A 26,743-nucleotide genomic window follows, 5' to 3' on the forward strand; every position below is an offset into this window, starting at 1 on the left:
GCTGTCATACGGGGGGCTTCTTTAAAAATCACATTGCTTTGCTTTGCATTGTACTGTACAATGCCTGCGGAACTGCTGCGGATCCGCAACAAAATCTGCAACGTGTGCACATACCCTAAATTTTGTTTGATTGCTCTACAGAGACCCATAATTTCTCATGATTAGTTCTATAGTTTTCAGCAGATTGGAGCATACTTTTCCTGTTTCTGGATCAGTAAAGGTGAAGATCTTAGATTTTTAGGCATTGAGACCTTCAGTGTTTAGTATGTACTTAAAGAGGTTGTCTCGTCCAAATCGATAAGGCCGGGTTCTCACTGCGCTATGGCAGTCCGTTAATGCTGCCATACACCACCATTATGTGGCGCATCGCGACGTATGCCGTAAAGCAGCACGCGTTCGCGATGTGCCGTTAAGCACTGACGGAGCCTCGGACGCGGCCTGCAGCGTCTGAGGTTCCATCGCAGCTAGCGCTGATGATTCATCAGCGCTAGCGGTATAGCATAACGCATATCGCATTATGCTATACCGCTTAACCAGCCCGTGAACGCTATGCGTTGATAGGGCTGGTTAACGCTGTGTGAACCTGGCCTAAGACTGCAATCACTCTGTGTGACTGCAGACTTTTGAATGCATGCACTGTGCGCTGCCGTCCCCACTAGCCGGGAGTATGTATAACGCATATGTACCCTCGGGTCCCAGCTCAGAAACCGACGAATCCCCGCAGTGCACTAGGGGGGATTCATAAGCCTGCAGTCACATAGAGTGTCTCCAGAATTATAGATTTGGTCCAGACAACCGCTTGAAGGGCTCATTCAGACGTCAGTGACTTTTCTCATATGTGATTATTTGTCTGACTTTCAGCAGTGTTTTTGGTCAGAGTTTGGTTGGTTTGTTTGCTTTTTATCCTCAGCGTTTGGTTAGAGCTTCGTTAGTTTTACTAGGAGGAAAAAAAAGATGCTGCTGTCTCAAAATTCTCCTATCAAACAGTCCGTGGAAAACAGACAGCATGCTGATAGCATATATTGCTTATTTTTTTCTTACACTTATATTGGTGAGTTTAATCTGATAAAATCAGACATATAAACTATCACAGTGCTATCCATGAAATACTGCTGGCGTCTGGTTATGCAGCATGTTTGCAGCAGGTCGTAACAGCCAAAGGGGCTCTTAGTATTAAAGGAGTTGTCCATTATTAGTACAACACCCTATTAATCTAAGTGTTTGGCCCCGATGCAATGAAAAAGCCTACACTCCCCTCCCGTGTCGTCTCTGTTCCTGTGGTGTCGGCACTCTCGGTCCTGGGGCTCTCGTGGTGTTGACACGTGACCCCCGGCATTCCATTTGTGCTCGCATCACTGTCGCACTTTCAGACAAGCTGTACATGAGAAGGAAGTCAGAGATCAGCTGCAGCGCGGACTGCCTCTTCATGTGTAATCCCTTTCCAACATTGGGCGTAATAGTACGCCGACGTCAGACTCCCTCCCTTTTTATGTGGGCTCCGGCGGTGAGGCCACTTATTTCCCGGCACATGTCAGCTGTTTTGAACAGCTGACATGTGCCCAGACCAGCAGTGGGTGGAATTGCGATCCACCCATGGCTATTAACCCATTAAATGCCGCTGTCAAACTCTGACAGCGGCATTTAACATGCCGCAGGGCTGGAAATCCACCCATTGGTGACCCCCGTCATATGTTTTGCCAGTCACTGTTGGGTTTGCATGACAACTAGAGGTCTCCTGGAAACCTATATGGTTGTCACTGCCGGATTGCTATGAGCGCCGCCCGGTGATTGGCGCTCTTAGCATGTGAGGTATTCTGCTACATACAGGTGATCTGATAATCTCATGTATGTAGCAGAGCTGATCGTGCTACAAAATGCATGCCAAAAGTGGAAAATGTTTTTAAAAATATAAAAAAATATAAAAGTTCAAATCACCCCCCTTTCGCCCCATTCAAAATAAAACAATAAAAAAATCAAACATACACATATTTGGTATTCGCCGCGTTCAGAATCGCCCGATCTCTCATTAAAAAAAGGATTAACCTGATCACTAATCGGCGTACAAAGAAAAAAAAAAAATCAAAACTCCAGAATTATGGTTTTGTTTTTTTTTTTGGTTTGCTGTGGCATTGCATTAAAATGCAATAACTGGCGATCAAAAGTATCTGCACCAAAGTGGTTTCATTAAAACGTAAGCTTGACGCACAGAAAATAAGCCCTCACCCAACCCGAGATCACGAAAAATGGAGACGCTACGTGTATCAGAAAATGGCGCAATTTTTTTTTTTAGCAAACTTTGGAGTTTTTTCTCACCACATAGATAAAAAAGAACCTAGACGTGTTTGGTCTCTATGAACTCGTAATGCCCTGGAGAATCATAATGGCAGGTCAGTCTTAGCATTTAGTGAACATGGTAAAAAAGCAAAAAAATATAATGTGTGTGATTTGCACTTTTTTTGCAATTTCACTGCATTTGGAATCTTTTTTCCCGTCTTCGAGTATGCGACATGGTAAAACTAACGGTGTCGTTCAAAAGTAGAACTCGTCACAAAAAAAACCAAGCCCTGACGTGGCCATATTGACATAAAAATACAAAAGTTATGGCTCTGGGAAGAAGGGGAGCGAAAAATGAAAATGCAAAACCAAAAGTGCCTCTGGTTGGTAAGGGGTTAATTTGTGTGGAGGCTGAGACAGTGAAGCCAGTGCTGATTGGGTGCCGGGCTCACGTGTCACAACACATAGAAGGCCCTGGACTGTGAGCGCCGACACCACTGGAACGGCTCCGGCATGGGAGGCCAGTATAGGCTTTATTATGTTGCCGGGGCCGAACATTTAGATCACGGAGGGGTTGTCCTAGTAGTGGACTTTTGTCATTAGGGGGTCGAGTAATGCGGCATCTTGTGATGAATTTGGAGGAGCCACTTGTTACATTAGTTGTCTCGCTATTTACATTGTTCTTGACTGATTATTTTATTGCAGAAAATTTGTAGATTTTGGTAATAAAATTAATTTTAAATGCGGGGGGGGGAGATAATTGTGACTGCAATAATGTTTGTGGCTGAATTATACTGATTACTGACCAAATGTATGCTGAAAGCACGCAACTCTTCTGCATATGCCTAGATCTCAAGGTCATGGCATTCTTACTTTACCGTACTTGTTGCTCGTGTGTGTGAGCGCTCATAGTACACGTGACTGTTTCAGTACTAGTTGAATCGTTTAGAAGCCTTATTATCTGGGACTTTTTATATTTATTTTTGTACTGTGGTTCTAAGAACTAACAGGCAGGTAGTCGCGAAGCTAACTTTCTGCCTGTTCAGCCCAGCGCAGATCTCTGCTGGCTCACAGCAGTCACAGACCGCTCCTGCTGGCGATTCTGCGGCTTCTGATGACATCATGTTGACAGAGTAGCTGCTTCTCTTCCGCCCTGCTCTGTTGATTGAGCGTGCCTGCTGATGTCATGCTGATTGACAGCCGGCTCCCTGCTGCATAAGAAGCCAGCTGTCAATCAACAGAGCAGGGCGGAAAAGAAGAGCTGTTCTGTTGACGTGAAGCAGCAGAATCACCGGAAGGAGCTGTTCATGACCTTTCTGAGCCGGCGCCAGGCAGAACGGCAAGTAGTTAGAAATTACCTGCCTGCTAGTTCCCAGGCTCACCGTAATATATAAAAAAAAAAGTCCAGGACAATCCCTTTAATATTTTCAACATGTGTTCCTAGATATTGCCTTCTTACATTAAGACTAGACATTGGATTACCAAACGATCGTCTGCCATCCAGCAGTGTCGGTGGCATACTGGCGCGATCTACAACTGTTTACTGTATTCACGCAACGTTTTCTCGTATTACCGCTACCGATCGCAAGTTCACTCCTGTGTAAGCCAGAAACCCCATGTACAGTCATCTTTGGACTGTGAGTTGGGGATTTATAGACTGGTTCCCAGATATCCGCTGGAGGAGGGGACGCTTCTATTTGAACTGTACTTGTTTTGCTTCATGAGCCATCTGCAATCGATCAGGGTCGTATCATGGATATAAATCACGTTACCCAACTCTACCCACAACCTGAGAGCTCCAATGTAGCAGCAGTATATGGAGGTTAAGGGTGATGTTATTGGACTCTCGATCCTTCTGGGTCACTACTTTTTTTTTTTTTTTTTTTAGACCATGAAAGACGACCCCAGATGACCTTTAGCTCTCGAGTGATTGGACTCCTGCCAAACAACTTGGCATTTCTCAATTTCCTGTAGGGCTTAAAACGAATCTGTCAGCTCATTCTACCCCACTCCGAAACCGATTACATGTGTGTATATTATAGGTACCAAAGTAAATGCGTACCTTTTTTTTTTTTTTTTTTTTTTTTTTTTAAGCAAATTAGCTGCTATGTTGCAGAGAACAACATTTCTGCAAATAAGGCTGGAAGTGCTGTGGGTGGGACAGAGCACTTCCACTGCCTCTCAGGGCCAATGTTAGTCTAGCTCCGCCCCCACTTTATGATTGACATGCTGAAACTGTCCTGTCAATCATCTATTGGAGTCAGGATGAGACTGAGCTGACATGTTCCTTAATTAAGTGTAAGGGGTAACGTGGGACCTGGAGGCTGACAGCAGTCACAATGGAGTATACAGTGGGAAAATAAGTATTTGATACACTGCCGATGTTGCAAGTTTTCGCATCAACAAAGAATGGACAGGTCTGTGATTTTTATCGTAGGTACACGTCAACTGTGAGAGACAGAATCTAAAAATAACCAGAAAATCACATTGTATGATTTTTACATAATTAATTTGCATTTTATTGCATTAAATAAGTATTTAATCACCTGCTAACTAGCAAGAATTCTGGCTCTCACAGCTCTTAGTTTTTCTTTAAGAAGCCCTCCTGCTCTGCGCTCATTATCTGTATTAATTGCACCTATTTGAACTCGTTACCTGTATAAGAGACACCTGTCCACACACTCAGTCAGTCACACTGCAACCTCTCCACCATGGCCAAGACCAAAGACCTGCCTAAGGACACCAGGGGCAAAACACAATTATTAGAAAATGGAAGAAACACAAGATGACTGTCAATCTTCCTCGGTCTGGGGCTCCATGCAAGATCTCGCCTCGTGGAGTAAGGATGAGTCTGAGAAATCAGCCTAGAGCTACACGGGAGGACCTGGTCAGTAACTTGAAGATCGCTGGGACCAGAGTCTCAGACATTACTTACCATTAGTAACATTACGCTGTCATGGATTAAAATCAAGTAGGGCACGCAAGGTCCCTCTGATCACTCCAGCACATGTTCAGGCCTGTTTGAAGTTCGCCAATAACCATCTGGATGATCCAGAGGAGGCACGGGAGAAGGTCATGTGGTCAGATGAGACCAAAAATAGAACTTTTTCTTATCAATTCCACTCGCCATGTTTGGAGGAAGAAGGATGAGTACAGCTTCAAGAACTCCATCCAAACTGTGAAGCATGGTGGGGGAAACATCATACTTTGGTGGTGCTCTTCTGCAAATGGGACAGGATGACTGCACCATATTGAAGGGAGGATGGATTGGGGTCATCGCAAGATTTTGGCCAATAACCTCCTTCCCTCAGCAGGAACATTGAAGATGGGTCATGGCTGGGTCTTCCAGCATGACAATGACTCGAAACACAAAGCCAGGACAACTAACGAGTATCTCCATAAGAAGCATATCAAGGTCCTAGAGTGGCCTAGCCAGTCTCCAGACCTGAACCTAATAGAAAATCTTTGGAGGGAGCTGAAACTCAATGTTGCTCAGTGACAGGCCCGAAACCTGAAAGATCTGAAGAAGATCTGTATGGAGGAGTGGGCCAAAATCCCTGCTGCAGTGTGTGCAAACCTGGTGAAGAACTACAGGAAAAGTCTGACATCTGTTGTGATTTTCTGGATTTTATTTTTACATTTAACAGTGGATTTTATTTTTAGATTTAACAGTTGAAGTGCACCGACGATACAACTTACAGACCTCTCCATTCTTTGTAGGTGGGAACACTCGCCATATCGGCAGTGTATCAGATACTTATTTTCACCACTGTACATGCATTTGGTGTAGTTACAAGATCTTTTTATATATATATATATATATATATATATATATATATATATATATATAGTGAAGAAATATGAATGTCCTTGAAAATTGCTGTTTGGATGTCTCACCAGCAAACTATATTTCTTTCATTGCCATGAATAAGATAGTATGAAATATTTTTTCCCCAGTATTTGTGAAAGGATTCCAGCAAATGAATGAAAGTGTCCCTGTGCTCAGTGATGATCTATGTAGTAAGTGCCTGCGCAGGAAAATAAAGCATCACAGTCCCGATCATATCAATGGGGGTCCTGTTTAAAGCGACCCTTCAGTCTATAGATGGGACATGTAGAGCAAAAGTACCTGCCCATGCCACGGTCTCTGTTCTGCCCCTTCTCTGCTGCACACAGTGGTCTCACCCCTGTCTAACCACACAACAGGGAGCGCTGCTCAGGTCATGCCTCCTCCCCATCCACTGCTAGTACTAATAGAGTATATAAAACTAGGTCTTAAATAAAAGTTCTGTTCGCATATGTATAAATCACTCTTTTTCCACTTTCTTGAGGATTCTACGTATGACTGACCTTCTAGGACTCCCCTATGTACAAGGTGTATAGTGAGCACAGATTGTGCCTTCACTTCTGTAAGGTAACTCTGATTTTCTGGAATTTATGGCTTACTAGGTTGTTTTTTTTTTGCAGTGATCAATCCTGTAAAAGTCGTTCAAGGTCCACCATTTGAGTACAGTATATTATTTGCAGACCTTGGCCATCCAGTAGCTCGGATATTAATGTTTTACCAGTTAATGTTTTATCTTCTTGACATGACACAACCTATAAATGACTTCTCCATTGCTGAACCCGAGTGATCTGTGCCGTGGTCCTCTGTCCACGTGCTGTCCTACTGGTGAGTCTCCTAAGGTTATCAGTATTTCATGTTGTTGAATAGGAATGTAGAAGTTCTGATTTTTGACAAAGCCACTCTGTTTCATCGGTGGAAAATAGACGATTTTCCATTTGATCATTCCTGTGTCCATTTTATTGACTTTGAATGGGAACAACTGAGATCGGACCAAAGTAACGCATAGGGCAGGTTCACACAAGCATTTAAAAAAAATCTGTTCAGATTTTCATCCAGAAAAGTGACTATTTTTTTTTTTTCTTCTCACTTGTCATCCTTGAACAGTCTGCATACAATCCGTATACAGGACCATTTATAGTTTCCTATGTTACAGAATTGTAATGTATCCATAAAAGTCTGGTGCTCACTGAGACTTCGTACGGCTTCCATGTTTTGTTACGCACCCGTAGACTTGAATGTACAAGTCTCATAAATTCTTTTAAAAAAATTTTCCGCCTGCCCAAGCCTAACGATCCCTGCGGAAAATCACACATGTGACTTGGCTCAGTGATTTTAAGGGGAGCTCGCACTGGGGCAGCACTCCCATGTGACTATTGTGTGAATAGGTCCTAAATGTAAGGGGGAAAATTCAATTTCCCCATGTGTGATAATTCCATCTCAAGGAGATCCATTGGCTGGTAAAATATAGAAAATTTAACTGCAACATAGATCTTGTGCAATGTTGTGCTTTAACTTTTTTTTTTACTTCTGGTGGAAAATCTGTTTAGTGATTTTGCAGTTTTCTCATCTTCTACATAAACACTGGCAGATTTGTTGACTGTCTTTGGTTAGTGTCCAAATTTTTCTATTAGCTGGAGACTTTTACTAATCTAAACCCTGCGGTGTTGATTTGTGGTGTTGATTCTGTGTCTGCACCCGGTGCAGCCCCGATATGTTCTGGTGGGCACATGTGCAGAGCGCTGTAAGGGAGAAGCGGCCACATATCTCCGAGCATGAAGCCTTCATTCTCCATAACGGGTGTTTAGCTGTAATCCTCAGCAATAAAAACTTTCATCCAGCTCGATCATGTGAGCCCATTTGTCCTTCTGATGATATTGAACTGCCAGAGATGAAGGAAATAAGGGTGATCTTGTAGTCAAAAGTCTGGAAGCCAACTTTCAAAATGTAATATTTTATTTTTGGCTTGGACCGTTTAGACCACCAGCAAAGCTTTTTTCTTAGTTATTACTTTTAGTTACATTTTTAAAAAATTACTAACATTTTTCAAACATTCCGTTTATGTAAATGGAACCTGTAACCATAGTGCTTTGTTAAAGCCCCACTCCAGCATTGTTTTTCATTGCACAGCTGGAGTGGTGCTTTAAAAGTAATTCCCCTTCCCCCTGACAAAGACTAAGTCAAAAAACGCGTCGGTCAAGTTGCCCCTGGGATCTCTTTGGTGTGCCAACATGTCCTCATTTTGAAAAGTTTGGAATAAATGTGAAGTTTTACTTATCTATGCTGGAGAATATTTTTTTTCTTTTTCTGCTTCAAGAAACGCCCAGGACAAGGGCTGCTCTGAGAGTGGATTTCCTCCCCCGTTCAGTGCCAGACACACGGTGGTCTGACTATTCCCCCTCTTTAAATGTAATTCCCCTGCCCCTTGTCTCACACTCACCTGCCGGCGTCTTCATCGTTTTCCAGCGTCACTCCTATCGGTCTCTAGAGGAAAAAGTTACCTGTCGGCAGCTCCAGTGTTTCATGGAGCGGCACGGAGGTCACTTTCCAATGCAAGTCGTTCTGGCTCTCATAGACTTTTATTGAGAGCCTGTGATGTAGCTTCTGAGTTCCTGCCAGTCAAAAGTTGCGCTCTCTAGATGTCATCACGGGACCGGAGTGGTGCTGAAGAAAACTGTGAAGACACCAGAAAACGAGTATATGACTGGGGGCAGAGGACTTGCATTCAAAGCGCCACTGCAGCGATAATTAAAATAGAACGCTGGAGTGACGCTTTAAAGAGAGCTATGTTTTTATTCCGTAACACTTTTTGGTGTTTTTGGAGACAAAAAGTTTCAAAACCAGGTGGACAGGAAGAAGAATCTTCTGAGTATGAGGCCATCAATGACCCTAGGTGAGCAGAAGCTAACGGGAGCCTCCCAGCCGACTCTTCTCCCTGTACCAAACTGGTTTTCAAGCGGGTTTTCTCTGAAGCGCTCCTACTTTTGTAACCTAGCGCTCTGTAATGATGGAGCCTGTCTGAATTCCATACTGGCCATGGTTTGGACAGGCTCCATTTATAAGGGTATGTGCTCACGGTAATTTTTTTTCATGCACGTGCACATGACAAATTTTCCCTGGGAAAGATGCTTCAGGAAAACACCAGCGGTGTTATTCTGTAGTGTCTTTGGTGTTTTTTTCTCCATTCTTTGTAGCGTTTTTCAGTTGACTCTTCAAAAAAAAAAAAAAAATGGATGCTCATATGTTACGGCATTGTTTTCCCGGCGATCTTGTAACGCTGGAATCACTGCAGTGTGCTGATTACTGAACTGGGGAACTTCAGTTCATCCTCCTAGTAATTACAGATTTCCGTCGAGATTTTCCCAAATGGTTACTATGGGAACTGTGTAATAGCTCAAATGAAACGCTGTCACGGTGATTTGCTCTTTCTACATTCCCACCCACCAATCTCTCTGTTTCCGTGACAACTGCTGAAAAATAGTAAAAAAAAAAAAATCCTCTTCCCGAACGTGCTCAATGTTTCCGTGTAAGGTTGTCCTCATGTGTTAACGGCCGCCGGGGCAACACTTGAGATTAACGTCCTGTTGCACTTTTGTGGAAGCCTCGGTAGGCCAAGACCACCGTTTTCTTTCTGTAAATCTGTAGTTGTAGGTGGATTCCCAAATTCTGCTACAGAAAATATTCAACATGAATGAAGGTGTTCATTTGTTTTTTTGATAAATAGATGAAATTATTAGGTTGCCACATTTTTATTGTGACTTGCGGGTAACCAAACATTGCTGTGGAGCCTTAGCCGAGTTAGTGCCAAGGGTTAATGTATTATCTTCCCTACTATATGATTACTGAAGTGGTTGAATTGTGGAAGGCCAAGTTCCACGTTGGACATTTCTTTTTACTGCCAAGCTCTCGCTGGCATATCGGCCATGGAAAGGGTGGGTGACACTTGTGGCAAAACTGGAAGCCTACCGACCTAAAAGGTGGAATTTCTCCACATTCATCACTGTTTTTCTCTTTGGATGGAAACCTACAGACTCCGGTGCCCCAAAGCTGTTTCCAAATGTTGGTTTCGTCTCCTTTTTGATCCCAGTTTCAAGATTTGGATCCAAGATTATAAATTCTGCAAACGAGAGAGGTTGTACTGATGCAACAAGTTCATTTTCACGGCACTATGAAATTTATCTAAGTGAGAAGATGAAAGTGGAGAGCTAGATTTACTCTAAAGATAAGGAGTGATCTCCACTTCTGTGAATGAGACACCGACAGTCATTCTTGCAGATATCCTAACCAGTCTGAAGCGGGTGCTATCTTAGAAAATTACTCTACTCTAGTCCTCTGCAGCCAGTCCCTGTACTTCCTACAGAGATATTTTCTGATGAAGCCCCCTCCAGACTGTTTGCGACATCTGGAAGACTGATTGTCCAGAGAAGAAAAGGTGAGCACTACCATGAGTCCTCGGTAGTGCCAAAAGTAATACATCAAGAGACCATTCATGTGTGTGGTTGGTTTTCTTCCAAGGAGTGTGCTCACTCACAATTTTACCTAAGAACGCTGCCATGAATAAAGACTGGTCCATAGTTGAACATCCTCCAAGAACAACTTTCTCCATCGATCCAGGAGCAAATTTGATGAACACTGCTTTTTCAAACTTGATGGAGACCGTGTCATGAGGCAAAAGTGACAACTAAGTGGCCTGGTGAACAAAACACTGACATTTTAGATCCATGGCCAGGAAGCTCCCTAGATCTCAATCCCATTGATACCTTTGGTCCATCCTCCAAATTTGGGTGGAAAAAGGAATTCACAGAGATTGTGACAAATTCCAAGAATGCATTCCCATCACTCAGGATTTGGCACAGAAGTTGATATCTAGCTGTCAGGGTGAAGGGCAAACATCATGAAAAATAAGAGTCAACACTGGAAATATTGAGTTTTTACTTGAAGTTGTTGTATTTGTCTGTAAAGGTCTAAAAACTTATGAAATGCTTATAACTGTACTTCAGTAATCGTAGAAACGTCTGACTAAGGCTAGTTTCACACTAGCGTTTTGGAGCGCAGCGACGGCCTGCGCACGGCCGCTGCTAAGCCCCGCCCCCTGCCGCGCCCCGCCGGTAGCTCCGCCCACCGGTGCATGACGCTGCATGCGCCCTGCGTCCCCTATCTTTATCACAGGGGGCGCAGGCCGTGCGCAGTATGCGTTTGGCGGCGCATGCGCCTTTTTGACGGTGCGCCGACCTGCGCCAAACGCAACCTGCTGCAGTTTGGTTGCGTCGACGCACCGTCAAAAAGGCGCATGCGCCGCCAAACGCATACTGCACACGGCCTGCGCCCCCTGTGATAAAGATAGGTGACGCAGGGCGCATGCAGCGTCATGTGCCGGTAGGCGGAGCTACCGGCGGGGGCGGGGGCTTAGCGGCGGCCGTGCACAGGCCGTCGCTGCGCTCCAAAACACTAGTGTGAAACTAGCCTAAAACATCTAAAAACACTGAAGCAGCAAGCTTTGTGAAAACCAAAATTTGTGTTAATAACATAGTTATTAAGGTTGAAGGAAGACTTTAAGTCCATCTAGTTCAACCCATATGGCAATCCTAACCTGCCCTAACATGTTGATCCAGAAGAAGGCAAAAAAAAACCCATGTGGCAAACAGTAAGCTTCACATTGGGGAAAAAATTCCTTCCCGACTCCACATACGGCAATCAGACTAGCTCCCTGGATCAACGCAATATTAAGGAAACTAGTGTATATACCCTCTAATATTATACTTATTAAGAAAGGCATCCAGTCCCTTCTTAAATTTTAGTAGGGAATCACTCATTACAACATCATATGGAAGAGAGTTCCATAGTCTCACTGCTCTTACAGTAAAGAATCTGCGTCTGTGAGTATGCTTAAACCTTCTTTCCTCCAGACGTAGAGGATGCCCCCTTGTCACCGTCACAGGTCTAAGAGTAAAAAGATCATTAGAAAGGTCTTGGTATTGTCCCCTCATATATTTATACATTGTAATAAGATCACCCCTAAGCCTTCGATTTTCCAAACTAAATAACCCCAAGTGTAATAACCTGTCTTGGTATTGCAAGCCCCCTAGTTCCCTAATAACCTTGGTCGCTCTTCTCTGCACCCGCTCCAGTTCAGCTATGTCTTTCTTGTACACCGGAGACCAGAACTGTACACAGTATTCTAAGTGTGGTCGCACTAGTGACTTATATAGAGGTAAAATTTCATGTTCTCCTCATGAGCATCTATGCCTCTTTTAATGCATCCCATTATTTTATTTGCCTTTGCAGCAGCTGCCTGACACTGGCCACTAAATGTGAGTTTGTAATCCACACATAGACCCAGGTCTTTTTCAGTGACAGTTTTGCCCAGTGTTTTAAAATTTAGCACATAATTATACATCTTGTTTGTTCTAACCAAGTGCATGACCTTACATTTATCCCCATTAAAGCTCATTTGCCAATTATCAGCCCAAGCTTTTAGTTTACATAAATCCTCCTGTAATATAAAATTGTCCTCCTCTGTATTGATTACCCTGCAGAGTTTTGTGTCCTCTGCAAATATTGAAAGTCTACTCTCTATGCCCCCTACAAGGTTATTAATAAATATGTTAAAAAGAAGCGGGCCCAAAACTGACCCCTGTGGTTCCCCACTGCTAACCGTGACCCAGTCTGAGTGTGCTCCATTAATAACCACCCTTTGTTTCCTATCCCTGAGCCAGCTCTTAACCCACCTACACGTATTTTCCCCTATCCCCATTGTTCTCATTTTATGTATCAACCTTTTGTGTGGCACCGTATCAAAAGCTTTTGAAAAGTCCATGTACACCACGTCCACTGCATTCCCTTGGTCCAGTCCTGAACTTACCTCTTCATAAAAGCTTATCTGATAAGTCTGACAGGAACGATCCCTTGTAAACCCATGTTGATATTGGGTCATGAGGTTATTCTTCTCCAGATACTCCAGTATAGTATCTCTTAGAAAACCCTCCAGGATTTTACCCACAGTTGAGGTTAAACTTACTGGCCTATAATTTCCAAGTTCAGTTTTTGTCCCCTTTTTGAATATTGGCACCACATTTGCTATACGCCAGTCCTGTGGTACAGACCCTGTTATTATGGAATCTTTAAGGATTAAAAATAATGGTCTATCTATGACTGTGCTTAATTCCTGCAGTACTCGGGGGTGTATCCCATCCGGGCCCGGGGATTTGTCAATTTTAGTGATTTTTAGGCGCCGCCGTACTTCCTGCTGGGTTAAGCAGGTAATATTTAACGGAGAATTTTTATCCCTGATCATGTTATCCGTCATGGGATTTTCTTGTGTAAATACTGTTGAAAAAAAGTCATTTAGCATATTGGCTTTTTCCTCATCCACCATTTCACCCAGACTATTTTTAAGGGGGCCATCACTATCATTTTTTAGCTTCTTACTATTTATGTAGTTAAAGAATATTTTGGGATTATTTTTACTTTCTCTGGCAATGAGTCTCTCTGTCTCAATCTTTGCTGTCTTGATTTGCTTTTTACAGAATTTATTTAATCTTCTGTATTTAGTTAATGCCTCATCACAACCTACTTGCTTTAATTCTCTAAATGCTTTATTTTTATCTCTTATTGCACCCCTTACAGCTCTCTTTAGCCATAGTGGTTTCCTCCTATTTCTCGCATGTTTATTCCCATACAGTATATATTGTGCATAGGTCCTATTCAGGATGCTAATAAACGTCTCCCATTTTCTGTGTATTTTTATGTCTCAGGATATCGTCCCAGTTAATTGCACCAAGTAAATCTCTCATCCGCTGGAAATTTGCCTTCCTGAAGTTTAGTGTCCTTGTAACCCTTCTACTACACATCTTATTAAAGGATACATGAAAACTTATTAATTTGTGATCACTATTACCCAAGTGACCCCCAACCCTTATATTTGATACGTAGTCTGGCCTGTTGGTTAATATTAGGTCTAGCAGTGCCCCCCCTCTTGTTGGGTCCTGAACCTGTTGTGAAAGGTAATTGTCTCTCATAGTTGTCAAAAACCTATTACCTTTGCTGGAACTGCAGGTTTCGGTTCCCCAGTGTATTTCAGGGTAGTTGAAGTCCCCCATAATAATGACTTCTCCTTGAGTCGCAGCTTCATCTATTTGCTTTATGAGGATATTCTCTGTTGCTTCCATTATTTTTGGAGACTTATAGCAAACCCCTATCAGTAATTTATTATTTTTCCCCCCTCCCCTTATCTCTACCCACAGGGACGCTACATTTTCATTTGATTCATATATATTATCACGCAGGATGGGTTTTAAGGATGATTTTACATATAAACACACGCCTCCCCCTCGCTTATTTGTTCGGTCATTTCTGAACAGACTATAGCCCTGTAAATTAACCGCCCAGTCATGGCTCTCGTCCAGCCATGTCTCAGATATCCCCACCATGTCATAATTATGTTCCAACAACATTAACTCCAATTCCTCCATTTTGTTGGCGAGGCTTCTGGCATTAGTATACGTGCGCTTTATGTATCTCTCTGTACCTCTATTCTTTCTTAAATTATTAACTGTTCTAACCCCACCCCCCATGCCACCCCCACCCCCAATTTCATTATTTGTGCCCAGGTCTCTATCTGCACTGTCTTCCCCTCCTATAACAGGAATACCCTCCCCCCCGTCCCTAGTTTAAACACTCCTCCAACCTTCTAGCCATTTTCTCCCCCAGCACAGCTGCACCCTCCCCATTGAGGTGCAGCCCGTCCCTAGCATTGAACCTGTAGCCAACTGAGAAGTCGGCCCAGTTCTGCAGGAACCCAAAGCCCTCCTTCCTACACCAGGAAGTATTTCCGAAAATACCACCTTGGAGGTCCTTGTTTAAGCTTACAGCCTAATTCCCTGAAATCATCTTTAAGGACCTTCCACCTACCTCTAACTTTGTCATTTGTGCCAATGTGCACCATGACTGCTGGATCCTCACCAGCCCCTCCCAGTAATCTGTCAACCCGATCAGCGATGTGTCGGACTCGAGCACCAGTTAGGCAGCACGCCGTTCGACAATCCCTATCTGTTGCCCTAATAGAGTCTCCCACTACCAGAACCTGTCTGGCCTACCCTGCTCTCCTATTTCCCCCCTTACTGGAGCAGACACTCCTCCAGCTTTCAGAGGACATGCCTTGCAGCAGCAGTGCTACTCCTGCACTAACACTCCCCTCATCTGCCAACTTAGCGAACTTATTGGGGTGTGCCAGATCAGGACTAGCCTCCCTGGTGCTCTTCCCTCTACCCCGCCTTCTAACTGTCACCCAGCTAGCTGCTTCATTGTCCTGCAGCTCCAACCTAGCATCCCCCCCCTCATCTATCCCATTGAGCGTCTGCTCAGTGAGCAGAAGACTCCTTTCCATATTGTGTATGGATCTCAGTGTTGCCAGCTGCACATTTAGATCCAGTATCTGGGCTTCCAAATGCACAACGTGCTCACATCTTGCACAGCAGTATGCACCCTCGACCGGCTGTTCAAGAATTTCATACATGCGGCAAGACGAGCACTGGATGGCATTGGCAATAGTGGAGCACATCCTAATGGGGATTGCACCAGACAAAAAGATAAGCAAAAATAAATAAAAAGTATTAATAAAATATAACAGTAATTCAGTAATACCTCCATTGGAAACTCCCAAAATTTTGGTCACAACTGTATCTGTATTTTCAGTTGCATCTTGTCCCAATGCTTTTCTCTTCCCAGTTTGAAGGCAACAAGAAGTCACAGGACAGCACTAATGATGAGTTGAATGTCCAGTTCCACCACACATTCTACTATGTAATGAATAAAGATTTGCAACTGGAATATTGCATCAATAGAACATAATAAATATCAATCCCATGGAGGTTTGAAATTGGAATGATACTCAAGATCAAAGTGGAAAATCAAATTACAGACTGATCCAACTTCAGTGGAAATGCCTCAAGACAAGGAAATTATGCTCTGTAGTGTGTGTGGCCTTCACGTGCCTGTATGACTTACCTACAATGCATGGGCATGCTCCTGATGAGGCTTCGGATGTTATCCTAAGGGATCTCCTCCCTGATCCCTCCTGGACAGTCTGTGGTTCAATGTGGTGTCGGTGGATGGACCGAGACATGATGTGCTCAATTGAATTCGGGTCTGGGGAACAGGCAGGCCAGTCTATAGCATCAATGCCTTCATCTTGCAGAAACTGCTGACACACTTCAGCCACGTGAGGCCTAGCATTGTCATGCATCAGAAGGAACTCTGTGCCCACTGCACCTGCATATGGTCTCACAATGAGTCTGAGGATCTTTTCCTGGTACCTAATAGCAGTCAGGGTAACTCTGGCTAGCACATGGAGGGCTGTGCGACCCAAAGAAATGCCTCCCCACACCATTACTGACCCACTGCAAAGTTGGTCATTCTGGAGGATGTTGCAGGTAGCAGAATGTTCTCCACTTTATCTCCGGACTCTGTCACATGGTCAATGTGATCCTGCTCTACTCCTTGAAGAACACAGGGCACCAATGTTGAATCTGCCAATCGCCCTGCACAGCTTGAGCACACCATGGATGTTAGTGGCCTGCTGGAGCTTATTTTGCAGGGCTCTTGCTCTGCTCCTCCTGTTCCTCCTTGCACAAGGTAGGAGGTAGCGGACCTGCTGCTGGGTTGTTGCTATACTATGGCTCACTCCACGTCTCCTGGTGTACTGGCTGGTCTCCTTGTATCTGCTACATGCTCTGAACACTGTGCTGACAGACACAACTACCCTTCTTGCCACAGCTCGCATTGATGTGTCATCCTGGATGAGCTGAACTCTCTGAGCAACTTCTGTGGGTAGTAGACACTGCCTCAAAATACTGTACTGTACCTCTTGAGGTGAGAGCAGATACAAAATGCAAAAGTGACCAAAACAGCAAAAAAGGATGAGAACAGAGAAATGGTCTGTGGTCACCCCCAGCAGAACCACTCGTTTTATCGGGGTTGTCTTGCTAATTGCCTATTACCGTGTTTCCCCGAAAGTAAGACCCTGTCTTACATTAATTTTACCCCAAAAAGTCCCACCCTGTCTTACTTTCGGGGGAGGTCTTAGCCGAAAAAAAATGACAATTTCTTTTTAACCAATAAATTAACATTTATTAACATGCTGTTATACCCCATAACAGTGCCGTATCCCACTGCACACAGTCCCACACCCCATAACAGTGCCGTATCCCACTGCACACAGCCCCACACCCCATAACAGTGCCGTATCCCACTGCACACAGCCCCATACCCTATACAGTACATGTTTCCCTACTTGGTTTTTAAATGCTGGACGTTTTCCTCTGCGGTGCGGCTGTGGGTGCGGAAGGCCTGTGCTGCAGGGAACGCTGTGCCAATCAGCAGGGAAACAGCGGTGACGTGGGGCTGGGGCGGCCAATTACAGCCCGAGCTGCTGTACCAATCAGTGCTCGAGCCGGGGGCCGGCGGTGACGTGGGGAACAGGGGCGGCCAATGAGCTGTTGAGCTGGGCGGATTGCGGGGTTAACACGGCGAGTTAACCCCATGAGCGCTGGACCCGCCCAGCTGCACCTGAGGACACCTCTGGAGCCTGGGGACCCAATGGGGGACAGCGGCGGCCCAAAGGTAAGGGCCTTACATTTCACAGCGGCCCCCAACCCTGCCTTACATTCGGGGGAGGCCTTACATTGAAGGACCCCCCCGTAACCCCCACCCTGTCTTACTTTCGGGGGGGTCCTACTTTCGGGGAAACACGGTATTTCTACCTGTTGTCCTTTCCATTAACACAACAGCAGGAGAAATTGATTCCCAATCAGTGTTGATTTCCCAGAATTATGATTGACTTAGATTTACATAGTGTTGTTTAAGTGTTCCCTTTATTTTTTGAGCTTTGTACATACAGGTGTGGTATATAGACTACTCTACCAGTTCTTATCTGGAAAGTGTCCAAAGTGTATTTTGCATTTACCATGCAGTTCAATTATCTAATAATCCCTAAGCAATGACTGTATTCCTAGCCGGCAGATATTGCCTTTCGCAAGTCGCTGTACTATACACAGACTGTGTTTACTTTAGAGTATGCTGACATGTTAAATGCTTTATAAATACTCGAGGCTATCCCCTCCAATCTGTTACATATTCTGGGAACTACAGATTGTTCTCCTGAATGTGTGAAGTTGTTAAAAGATTTTCCATTGCTTTATATTAGAAGGCAGCACAAAAGGGATTACCCAGGGAATGGCTGGCACCGTCTTCCACACCATGTCCTTGTTGGCATGGAACAGAATGTGCACAGATCCTACAGCCTGGAGCATAGGCTGCAGAGAACAGTTTAGATTACACGATTGCACATGGGTGTGACTGCAGAGCGCTTCTTATAAACCATTACTTCTTCAAAATGCATGAGAATATCTGACATCGAGTCATTACGCAGCTTTTAAGATTCTACTTTCTTGTCTTGGTCCAAAATATACCGTATGTTCTTTATGCAAAAAGTAGACCTCATTGATCAGCATGTGAAAGAGGGGCCAACATTCACCCAACTAACAAAGCACACATTAATCAGATGAGATTTTAATAAGCCAAAAATTAATTGTTCCTGTCTTGTGTAAACAGGACATGTGCTTCCGATAAAATGATATTCCATGCACACAACAGTCCTATTAACTATCGCTCTGTGTGCATAGAAGTAAGGTTGGCCTGTCTGTCAGTAGATTAATAGCTTGTTTAATCAGTTTGCACAAAGCCAATTGGTGGTTCTTTTAAAGAGAACTGTCAATGGATTAAAAATTGCATTTTTTTGCTCTTATTTTATTCCCTCTGCTCCCGAGTATTCTGTGTTTTTGTTTTTTTGTCTTTTTAAAATCATCCATACGGTTCAAGGGAAGAGAACCTTTTCACTCAGTGCTAATGTTTATGGCAGAGGCGTATATAGAAATCATGGGGCAGAAATTGTAATTAAGACCCCCCCCCACTAGGGGAAAAAAAATGGAGTTACAGAAGAGCATATCTCACAACTTTGCATCATTCACAAAGTAATTTTCCTCCTCCTGAAGCCCTAGATTCCCCTCTCCTTGCATCCATAAAGTATGGTCTACTGTACCTCACCTCAACTCCCCCTGATAAACTATGGTGACCTCAATACAGTATGATTCCCCAACTCTGACTCCCACACAGCCCTAAATGCAGTACTGTATAATTTGCCTACATAGAGTATAGTGGCTCCCAAACCTCACCACGCTAAATAATGGCCCCCACTAGCCCTTCAAACAGTAAAATCACCCCCAATAGCCCTTCACCCCATATGATGGACCCCACACACACACTGTATAATTGTTTGCATAGCCCGCCATACAGTAAAGTATAAAAGCTCCTACATAGCCCTAGGAATATAATGGCCCCACCAAGTCTTCGAAATATTACAATGGCCATCCATATAGTATACTTCGCCCCGTAGTCCTCCGTGCTGCCCGCCCCCGCAGTCCTCCGTGCATCGGGGTGCCCGCCCCCGTAGTCCTCCGTGCATCGGGTTGCCCGCCCCCGTAGTCCTCCGTGCATCGGGTTGCCCGCCCCCGTAGTCCTCCGTGCATCGGGCTGCCTTTTTTGCTTTCTGCTTTTTTGCTAGGGTTCAGCGTACTCCCTGCTGGGGGCAGAGCTGGGCCCCGCTCATATGTTACAGCTTGTGTCAGTTTGTTCAGTCCCCTGTTATGTTAGTATCTTTTGCTTTGCTCTCAGTTCATACCAGAGTGCTGATCTAGCGGGGGTGAGGTCGTGTGTCCTCAGGTTTTTTTTGTATATCAGATGTGTTGGATTTTTTTAGGGTTTTGCGTGTGATTTCAGACAGTATCTTTTCTGTCCTGTCCTGTCTAGACAGCTTGGGCTCCACCGTTTGCTCACTCTGTTCTCTGCCTGTGTTTGTGTCTCATCTTGTCTCACCAACAATATATGTTTGGGGCTATCTATTCTTTTGGGGATCTGCTCCAGGGCAGTTTAGATTTCACCTTTCTGGCTTTAGGCTTAGTTAGTTCTCCGGCTGTGCCGAGGCGTCTAGGGCATCGTAGGTACGCTCCACGGCTACTGCTAGTTGTGTTGTTAGGATCAGGGGTCTGCAATCCGCTTAGTTACCAACCTCTCTGCTTTTCTGGTGGCTTAGCCTGTTCCTGCCATCCTCCTCGGTGACCCATTCATAGCAGGAATCCTTCTCTGAGTGCTGTGCTGTGTGTGGGGGATATCATTGCTAGTCTTCCCCCCTTCAGCTCAGAGTGGATGGCTAATTGCTTAGTAAGAGCTTGCAGAGAAGAAAATGGTGAAAATGTATGATACAAGTCATATAATGGTCAGCTATATTATTTGTTATTCCTTATGTATAAACACAAGACTGCTTATTCTGAAACCATAATTAAGTATGGTTACCCTTTAAAGGGAACCTGCCAGGTCCGATAATGCTATTAACCTGCAGATATAGGGGTTATTTCTGCTGGTTAATAGCTTTAGGAAGGTGCCCGGCCTCAGTACTGAAAGTGCGACACCCAGGAGAAAATTAAGTGATGTAGGCGTGCTGTATCAATCCACCTCTTACAGCAATGTCCACAACAGTATTCCTGTAGACAGAACAAGGGAACAGACAATTACAAGTTCAAGTTCCATAGGGAAGCTAAATAAAAGTATAAGAAGAAATGTTTTTAAATAAAAAATTATTCCATTTTTTTTTTTTAATGTACTCACTTATATAACGCCATTAATTCCACTGCGCTTTACAGACATTATCAACGCTCCCCATTGGGGCTTACAATCTAGATTCCATACCAGGATGTCTTTGGATCTTGTGGGAGGAAAGCGGAGAACCCGGAGGAAACCCACGCAAACACAGGGAGAACATGCAAACTCCTTGCAGATAATGTCCTTGGTGGGATTTCAACGCAGGACCCCAGCACTGCAAGGCTGCAATGGTAACCACTGAGTCACCGTGCTGGCCTTTTCTCCCTTATTTCCCCCCCCAAAATTCAAAAAACATTTGGTATTTTTTAACCCATACTGTAGATGCCACAAAGAAAAATAAATTGAAACCCCAGAATTGCTGTTTTTTTTGTCTACATTCACCCCAATAAAAAATGCAATAAAAAGCAGGGCTTTGGAGTTGGTAAGCCAAATATCAGATTCCTCCTCAATTTTCCTGACTCCGACCCCACAGCACTGGTCACTACTGAGCATGTACATAAAATGCAGCACAGATTCATCTCCACTACGACTCCACAGCACCGGTCATTACTGAGCATGTACATAAAGTGCAGCACAGATTCATCTCCAATACGACTCCCCAGCACTGGTCACTACTGAGCATGTGCATAAATTGCAGCACAGATTCATCTCCACTCTGACTCCCCAGCACCAGTCACTACTGAGCATGTACATAAAGTGCAGCACAGATTAATCTCCACTACGACTCCACAGCACTGGTCACTACTGAGCATGTACATAAAGTGCAGCATAGATTCATCTCCACTACGACTCCACAGCACCAGTCACTACTGAGCATGTACATAAAGTGCAGCACAGATTAATCTCCACTACGACTCCACAGCACTGGTCACTACTGAGCATGTACATAAAGTGCAGCATAGATTCATCTCCACTACGACTCCTCAGCAACGGTCACTACTGAGCATGTACATAAAGTGCAGCACAGATTCATCTCCACTACTACTCCCCAGCACCAGTCACTACTGAGCATGTACATAAAGTGCAGCACAGATTCATCTCCACTACGACTCCCCAGCACTGGTCACTACTGAGCATGTACATAAAGTGCAGCACAGATTCATCTCCACTACGACTCCCCAGCACTGATCACTACTGAGCATGTACATAAAGTGCAGCACAGATTCATCTCCACTACGACTCCTCAGCAACGGTCACTACTGAGCATGTGCATAAAGTACAGCACAGATTCATCTCCACTACGACTCCCCAGCACCGGTCACTACGGAGCATGTACATAAAGTGCAGCACAGATTCATCTCCACTACGACTCCACAGCACCGGTCATTACTGAGCATGTACATAAAGTGCAGCACAGATTCATCTCCACTACGACTCCTCAGCAACGGTCACTACTGAGCATGTACATAAAGTGCAGCACAGATTCATCTCCACTACGACTCCCCAGCACCAGTCACTACTGAGCATGTACATAAAGTGCAGTACAGATTCATCTCCACTACGACTCCCCAGCACCGGTCACTACTGAGCATGTACATAAAGTGCAGTACAGATTCATCTCCACTACGACTCCTCAGCAACGGTCACTACTGAGCATGTACATAAAGTGCAGCACAGATTCATCTCCACTACGACTCCCCAGCACCAGTCACTACTGAGCATGTACATAAAGTGCAGCACAGATTCATCTCCACTACGACTCCCCAGCACCAGTCACTACTGAGCATGTACATAAAGTGCAGTACAGATTCATCTCCACTACGACTCCCCAGCACCGGTCACTACTGAGCATGTACATAAAGCGCAGCACAGATTCATCTCCACTACGACTCCACAGCACCGGTCATTACTGAGCATGTACATAAAGTGCAGTACAGATTCATCTCCACTACGACTCCTCAGCAACGGTCACTACTGAGCATGTACATAAAGTGCAGCACAGATTCATCTCCACTACGACTCCCCAGCACCGGTCACTACTGAGCATGTACATAAAGTGCAGCACAGATTCATCTCAACAAAAAGCCCAGATCCTTAGATCAGGAACAGAACAGACATTTATAGGACATTTCATAACTTTGCCAAAATTCTTATGAAAACATTTAAAGCACATCCTGCATTGTACTACTGAACCCAATGTATTATATATTTTAGGAGCCGGTCCATTTTATACAGACTCCACCAAAATGGACACTGACACGGATTCCACAACTGACTCCACAGCCCTGATCTAAAGTGAGCAAAACATTGTATATACATAAATCAATTAAAAAAGTCAGCTCACTTCACAAAAAAAACAAGCTCTCGCACAATTCCATCAACAGAAAGATGAAAAATCAATGGTCCCAGAAAAGGGTGACTCAGACCAAATTTATTTTTATTCTTTATTTTTTAACACTGAAATAAAACCTGCGCCAGTTTAATATTGTCATGATCTTACTAATCTGAAGAATGCAAGTCAGAATTGCATTTTTTTTTTTTTTTTGTAATTTCGCCCCACTTTGAGCTGCAACTTGTCCTACGAATACAAGACAACATACTGCTATGTCATCGGGAAAAGGTGGAGGCAAAAGTGCAAAAATGTAATTGCCCACTGCAGGAAAGGGTTAATGGTGTTACCACCCTTAGGCAACTCCTTAGGCTCATTCAAGTGACTGCAAATCGGTTTGATCTTGGACTGTAATGTGAGGCTCCCAGAGTACGTACGGCCTGGGATCTATATACTGTATTTATTCTTCGGTTACAGCGGTTAGGTGTGTATTGTGCATACTACACTGATGAGTTCTACTTTTCGCTGAGGACCAGTAATTCATAGCTAGACTTTTATGTTATGTTTTATGTTATGTATAATCGTAGCAGAACACAAAGTGTAATCATGGGGACTGGTAAATGGTGCAATACCCTTATTTTCTCTCTTGATGGACATGAAGAACATCGTGTGCGTGAAAATGGCTGTGATGGCTTTGATGAAGCTGACAGTCGTCTCCTTAGAAGAGATCTGAAGGAGACTCTAATGTGACTGTGGAGGCAGAAGAATAGTAGTGATTCTTAGGATAATGATGTGAGTAGGGGGGGCGTTATATAATCCTACAGCTGCCATCACAATGGATTGTTTCTGCCTCTTCCATGTAACACTGACCGGGCCTAGGAAAGGATCGCAAAATAACCTTGTGTGTAAGTTCACACTTTGCAGTCAAAAGTGCATTGACACAAACATGGTATATACATGTATGTATGTACGTATGTGTATTTATGTTATACACTGCACAGATGTGTATATACACTGTTATGCAGCGGTGTCCACGCTGTGCAGTGATGAGGCAGTGACCCATGCAAGTTCAAAACAAAACGTGTTTAATGTCCAAAACTCACGCAGTGCTCAGCACGCTGTATCCGCCGGATCGCAGCCGGGAAAAACACAAAACAGTCTGGGACTGGTTGCCGTGAGCGACCGCACTGCCGTGTATGCAGAGGTGCCAGACTCTTTGGCACTGCTTGGCCCTGTGTTGCCTCACACTGGGAGTGCTCTGCAGACCAAATACTCTGTCTGCTTGCATGACCCAAAACTGACACACCCAAAACCCTTATGTAAGGCCGGTTTCACATTTGCGCTTTATAGCGCAGCGACGGCCTGCGCACGGCTGCCGCTAAGCCCCGCCCCCTCCCGGCTCCCTGGCCGCCCAATCAGGTCATTGCCGCCTACTAGCGCACATGGACACTTGCGATCTGCGCACCCTATCTTTAGCATAGGGTGCGCAGATCGTGCGCTAGCAGGATTTTGCCGTGCGCTGCGCACTTTTGAAGGTGCGCCGAACGCAGCATGTTGCATTTCGGCGCGCACGGCGCACCTTCAAAAGTGCGCAGCACACGGCAAAATCCTGCTAGCACACGGCCAGCGCACAATCTGCGCACCCTATGCTAAAGATAGGGTGCGCAGATTGCAAGCGTCCATGTGCGCTAGTAGGCGGCGATGACTGGATGGGGCTGGCAGGGAGCCGGGAGGGGGCGGGGCTTAGCGGCGGCCGTGTGCTGGCCGTCGCTGCGCTATAAAGCGCAAATGTGAAACCGGCCTAAGGTTATTTTTTCCTTTTCTACAGACTCTCTGGCCATGGGCCACTTATAAGATTTGGACTGGAGGAAACGGACCAGCCCCACTACCTTCCTGCAGTCTGTTTCCAGGGCTGTGGAGTCGGTAAGCCACAGTTGCGACTCTGACTCCGACTCCTGGATTTTATCAGGCTCCGACTCCGACTCCTTCATAAATGGCCAATTCATAACAACAAATTTACTGTTGTAAAATATTAAACATCGTGCTTATTCAGTTTCTCACCATCATATAAGTAATCAGACCACTTAGAGCAAAAACTACATTTATTAGAATACAATTAGAATATAGCAAATAACTTTTATAAACTTTTCTAAACTGTAAGTAAATATGCAATAAACACTTTTATGCAGTTAATAAGAAGAAATCTATAAATTTGTCCTCAGAAAAAGTATTGCCTCTGTCAGATCCTCCTTCATGGATGCCCTCAAATCTGATCTAATTATTTTGAGAGCAGAGAACAACCTCTCTACACTAACTTGTGTTGGTGGCAAAGCAGTAACCACTCGGGCAACATCTCTGACAATGTCAGGATACAGAGGAATCGCTTGTTGCACTGTTATTTTTGATGAACGGTCAAATTTCTCAATTTCTTTTAGTGCACATGAAAAATTGTGCTGAAATGTACTGGCTGTGGTCCTTGATGGGGATGACTCTTCTTCTATGCGGGAACGCTTTGCACGGTCCTTGTGATCCAAATATTTTTCGAAATTAAATTCATCATCAGTTGATGATGAGGGTGAAGATGTGGCAGGACGACCAAATACTTCTTGTTCCTCCTGACTGTTCTGCAACCCTTTCATCCTTACTGCTATTTCAAACAGAGCTTCTTTTCCTTTACTTAGCTGTTGATCATCTAGAAGAATCCGATGCATTGGGTCTACATAAACAGCTGCCAAAAGAATGTTATTTTGTAATAGTAGCTCCTCTCTCCGTTTCATTGATGTAGCAATGCCACTTGCAATTAACCCTCCTCTTTGGGACAGGCGAAACATCAGGTTCTTCCACTCCTTTAAGAAAATACCTGGAGTTAAGTCCTCTGCTTGTAATTTTTTAGTCACTGTAAATGGGTGCTCTAGCAATTTTTCCAGCTCAGTCACCTGATTCCACTGACTTTCATTTAGCGTCAGTTGAGGGTTAGCCATGTCTACGAGAAAGGTTTTCAGTTCAACCAAGCGCTGAATCATTAAGTAAGTACTGCCCCATCGTGTGGCTTGATCAATAATTGCCCCTTTTCCAGCATGTCTCTTCAAAATTGAGTCAACTTTAGGGGTTCTGGCAACAGTAGCCAATTTTCTCACCTTGCCAATCAGTGCAGCAGCATGTCCTTCTTGCAGACTGTCTCTTATAGCCAGCTGTAGCGTATGCACAACACAGCGCATGTGATGAATGAAAGAACATATTGACACAGTTTCAACAAGATCATCTAAACTATCATGTTGCTGTTCATCTGAAGCAACTTCAGTTTGCTCCTCAGTTACAATACTGTGTTCCTCTATTTCAAACATTTCTGTGTCTGTGGACCCAGAATGTTCTTCTAGCTGCTGGTCACCATCATTACTCTCATTCATTAGCTTAATAGTACTTATCATATTTGAAGCATTGTCAGTTACGACAGAAAGAACTTGCTCTTTTTTAAGTTCATAGTCTTGCAGAACCTTTTCCACCAAGACCTGGAGAAACTCACTGGTGTGATGAGCTTTGGTGTCTTTTACTGCCAATGTCTTGGTAACTATTTCATTTTTGTCACAAACAAATCGGACATTGATGGCAAAATAGTTCACTCTGTGACGTGTGCAGGCATCCAT

At 44.3% G+C, this 26,743-nt stretch overlaps 1 protein-coding gene across 5 annotated transcripts in view; it reads left to right on the forward strand.

The window, feature by feature from the left end:
• Positions 1 to 26,743, forward strand: part of ABAT (4-aminobutyrate aminotransferase) — a 144,627-nt gene that overhangs the window by 10,923 nt on the left and 106,961 nt on the right. Inside the window, exon 1 of one of the 5 annotated variants that reach the window (XM_073542808.1) lies at positions 6,926 to 6,946. The exons of the other annotated variants lie outside the window; for them this stretch is intronic. The gene's annotated coding sequence lies outside the window, so the exon portion shown is untranslated. Of the gene's footprint in view, positions 1 to 6,925; positions 6,947 to 26,743 lie in introns of those variants that run through there. 5 annotated transcript variants of the gene reach the window in all.

The sequence above is a fragment of the Dendrobates tinctorius genome, unplaced genomic scaffold, assembly GCF_039654945.1.
Source record: "Dendrobates tinctorius isolate UK_male_01 unplaced genomic scaffold, ASM3965494v1 ptg000129l, whole genome shotgun sequence".
NCBI lineage: Eukaryota > Metazoa > Chordata > Amphibia > Anura > Dendrobatidae > Dendrobates > Dendrobates tinctorius.